The sequence below is a fragment of the Leptonychotes weddellii genome, unplaced genomic scaffold (genome assembly GCF_054177405.1).
Source record: "Leptonychotes weddellii isolate Sample4059 unplaced genomic scaffold, ASM5417740v2 HiC_scaffold_4361, whole genome shotgun sequence".
NCBI lineage: Eukaryota > Metazoa > Chordata > Mammalia > Carnivora > Phocidae > Leptonychotes > Leptonychotes weddellii.
This window is the reverse complement of record NW_028010346.1, coordinates 6809-11099: the sequence shown is the minus strand read 5'-3', so window position 1 is coordinate 11099 and position 4291 is coordinate 6809. Positions and strand designations below refer to the sequence as shown.

Below are 4291 nucleotides of genomic sequence, written 5' to 3'. Positions count from 1 at the left end.
TGGCCCGCCTGGATGTGCACGATCTCACGCATGGTGCCGGCTGCGGAGAGGGTGTTGGCGCTGGCCCTCGGAGCTGTGCGCGCGGCGGGACCGGCGGACTCCGCAGCAGAGACCAGTCGCCGCCCCCCAGCGCTGCATTTTATACCGGGGGAGTCGCCCCCTCCCCGGCCTGGCCCGCGATGACGTAATGGCGGGCGGGGCTGGGGGCGGCGCCGCGGGGACTGCGGCACCGCGAGGGGGAGCTGGGGCGCGGTGCGAGGTGCGGGGGCGCTCGGGCCCCGGTCCGCGCCTGTCGGCTCGCGAGAGGGCTCCCGGCGCCGGCGGCCGGCCGCCAAGGGTGGTGTCGGGGCCTCCGGCCCAGGCCGCCGCGGTCGGCTCGAGGCACCGACGCGGCCCCACCTTGCACTGGCTCCTCAGTAACACCGCATCCCCCCGACCCGTCCACTCTGGCCACCCGACAGGGGCTGGCAACCTGGGTCCTGGAACGGGGGTGGGAGGGTCCTCGCCTCCCGGGGCCAGGTGAGAGGCAGCCAGTACCCTCTTGGAGCGGGGAGCCTAGAATGGTCAGTGGGCTCTACAGCTGTTCCTCAGCTTTCCTGCCTCCCAGGGCCACGTTCTCTTTCTATTCCGGGTGGGAATTCGCAGCAGCCAGTCTAAACGCGGGGAGGGGGGTGCAAGATGGGGAAGAGTCGGGGGTTCCCCGGTGACAGCAGATGGGAACTGTGTTGGAGGAAAGAGAGGATGGGGGGAGGGGGCGGCTTTTACTTCTACTTGTGAGGAAGATGGTCCGTTTAGAAGGTGCTGGATTTGTCTCATGTCTGCATTGGGCTCTTGGGTCCTTGTAAAGGCCATCTAAATGTGGAAAATTCTGCATGCGTACGTGTGTGTCCGAGAGGATGTAACAGCCGCACATCAGCCCCGAGGTACCCACACCTTACATTCAATATGTCACCTAATCCTCGCTGCCATCTAGAGAGCTGCACAGACCTGTTCAAAGGCCACTAAGCCACGTGTGACTACTGAACATTTGAACTGTGGGTAGTCTGAATTGAGATGTGCTGTAAGTGTAAAAGAGTCACTGGATTGCATGGACTCAGTAAGTTAAAAGGCTGTAAAATATTACATTGCTAATTTTGTATATTGATTACATATCAAAATAATATTTTGGATAGATTTTTAAAATTAATTTCACTTTTTTTTTTTTAACCTTTTTAAATGACTACTACACTAGTAGTGACTAAACTGGAAAATTTTCTTACCTATGTGACTCACATTGTATTTCCATTGAACAGCTCTGCTCTGGAGTATACATAATTACTATCCCTATTTCACAGCTCGGAAAAGGAGGCTCAAAGAGCTGACTAGCTACAAAGCTAGTAAGTGAAGTCATCTGGATTCCTTCTACAAAGACAAAGCCCAGGTGAGTTTTAAAGGCTTGGTCAGCATGAGGTAACACCCAATCGTAATTGTTCTCAAAGATGATCCTGAACGTTGGGCTAGGTGAGCGGGGACCTGGGGTCTGTTTTTGTTGCCCACACATACTCCTTTTCCTCTCTGGGACCAGTTTCTCCAACTATAAAATGACGATAATTATAGGTGCCCTGCAGCCAGCTTTGTGAGTAGGAAATGAGAAGCTCTATATGAAAGCAGGTCAAGTTTATGGAGCAGAAATGCCCCCATAAAACCCAAGGTGATGCTGTTGTTATAAGTATGAAGCCTGCTTGCTGTGTTAATAGTGGGCATCTGTCAGAGGTGGGCAACGTCATGGCTTCATCACGCCTGCCTGAGGGAGCCAGTCCTCGGGGGTCCTCTCAGCACCGGTCAGGTGCCTGGTGCCCTGGGGGGAGGGCCGGGGGGGGGGGGTATGGGTTTCCTGGCTCTCTCCTCCTCTCTCCCCTCCCCATGCAGCTGGGCCCCCAGGGCACAGTCTATTCCCACTGATGTTGTTCCCACATTCTGAGGGCTTGGCCTCCACCTTCTCCCCATCTCTACCTCCAGTTCCCATTTCTTGGGCTGTTCATGAGCAGACAGAGCCTTCCATTTCCCTTCCAGAGAATGGCCCTGCTCCGGGTAACTTCACGGATAACACAGCGCCATAAAGATTTTCTGGAGGTAATTGCTTCTTGGTCTTTGTTGTTTCCTTCAAGATGGGGATTTGGGGCCAAGTAGGCATAGAAGATGTGACCTGGAAGGGATAATATTGGGGACATGGGACCCTAACAGGTGGGCATCTCCCTACCTGTGGAAGGGAAAGATCACCCTCATGGATGGTGCCCACTCTGCTTGGGCACCATCTGCTGGTTGGGTCGCTAAGTAAGTCACCTACCCTCTCTGAGCCTCTGTTAGCGTATCTGACACATGGAAATCTGGTTGTGTTCTGTTATGTTAAGAGACAATGTGACCTGGACGTTTAGTACACACGCAGTCGATAAATCAATGACAGCATTGGTTACAGCAGGCCCGGGCACAGGAGGGCTGCCCGTGGGTTACTGGCAGCACATGTCCTTGCCCAGGCTGTCTCCTCTTGCCACCCAGTCTGCACCGGCCTGCTTTCTCATCTGCTCGCTCCTCCCCCAGTACCCGCCCCTGTTGTCTGTTGGAATCTAATCAAAGAGGCACACAGGCAGATTTTTAAACAATGCCTGCCCAGCCTAAGGTGACTCATCCGACAGCTGTGACCTCTTACTCTCCTCCATGTGGGCATCAGCAGCACCAGCACGCTGTCACACAGCAAGGGTCTGGGGAACGCCCCCCCCACCCCGGGGAGGGGAGCAGGAGGGAATGGGGCGGGCGCATCCTCCCCTCTCCCCTGGAATAGGCTTTTGGCAAGCTTTGGGGAAAGGTGGTTCCCCCCCCACCCCCACCCAAGACCCTCCTGTCCGAAAAGGAGCAGCTCTCTGGCTGTTGGGCAGGGTCAGGGGGAGGGGTCCCAACATCCTCCGGCCGTCGCCTGTCATTTCCTGCTTTTGGACCTGATGTCACTGACATCAAGTGTGTGAGCCGTCCCTGCCCTGAAGGCACTTTGGAGTGATGCTGACAACCTTCAGACTGGAAAGAAAGGAGTGAATTCCCGGTAGAAGGCTGGGCCTTGCCTGCATTTTACAGACGGACTCAGGATCCTCCCCTTCGCTCTGCCTGCCCTTCTTGTCTCCTGCCCTGGGTGAGAGGATCGTAGTGAAAGCACCCCCCGCAAGCCTGAGATGTCCATGATGGGAGCTGCTCTTAGCGGATGCCGTCTCTGGCGGGACACATGTGATCTGCTTCAAAGAGATTTCACTGGGATCCTGACATTTGGAAAACATCAATAGAATAACGAAAACCCAGGAACCATTCCAGCAATCAAGTCGCATGTATTATTCTGGAACAGTCTCACAGCCTACTTGTTTGTGCCCTCAGAGAGGGTCCAGGGGACAAGGCACCTCAATTTCTCTTTCCCGTGAAACTCCTCTAAAATAGCCCTGCCTGCTCCTTCGACTGTGAGCACACATTTTCAAGCTTTTAATAAAAGTATCTCTTTATGAAGATGGAGGAATTTTACTTAAAGCATTTAAAATGCTTCCTTTTTAAAAAGACTGCCTGAAGTATGAATAGTCTGAACCCCAATTTAACTTACTTTGAAAATATCAACTCCACCAAGTTATAGTTTATAAATTTTTACACCAGAGAATAGTAATTTGGAGTAATATAAGGTAATGTTTTTCAGCCCTCTTCTGGAATGTTTCATGTCCCAGTATGTGTTATTTTTACTAGAATTGTCAATCTGGGCCTTTCAAAATTGAAAACAACAAATATGTGTGTGTATAATATACACACACATTGTATGTACATATATATTTTATTACGGTAAGAAAACTTATTTTATATATACACATTTTCTGACTATGAAATTAGAAACTTTAGAAAATACCAAAGAACATAAATATGTCTTTCTACTCTTCTCTGTATGTACTTTTTTTTCACTGTTTATGTTTGATGCATTACTTTCTTTTCTTCTTCCTTTTCCTGGTCATTTGGGTGTTTTTGTTTGTTCCTTTTTAACATCATTTCAATTACATTTGCCTTAGACATTAAAAAAATGAAGAAATACTGCATTTTCTTATGCCATGACTTAAATCACAAGTCTTACAAATTTTCAAACGTATGTAACCTTTTCCCAAATGCTACCATTTTTCCTATAATCTAGAGCATCTGGAATGTACCAGATTCTCTAAGCAAACTGTTTCATACAGCCAGGGCTGTTCACATGGCCTGAATGAATGTCCCCCCATTCAGCCCACTCTCACATTCCCTG

The 4291-nt window shown here is 50.7% G+C and overlaps 1 long non-coding RNA gene across 6 annotated transcripts; it reads left to right on the top strand.

The window, feature by feature from the left end:
• Nucleotides 1–206: 206 nt before the first annotated feature.
• On the top strand, nucleotides 207–3522 carry LOC115941695 (uncharacterized). 6 transcript variants are annotated; one of them, XR_014142364.1, is made up of 3 exons: nucleotides 207–519; nucleotides 1335–1420; nucleotides 2053–3522. It is a non-coding gene; the product is annotated as an uncharacterized LOC115941695 (long non-coding RNA). The 6 variants fall into 6 exon arrangements; XR_004076425.2 differs by having other exon boundaries at nucleotides 1999–3522; XR_014142366.1 differs by having other exon boundaries at nucleotides 1293–1420; nucleotides 1999–3522.
• Nucleotides 3523–4291: the final 769 nt, after the last annotated feature.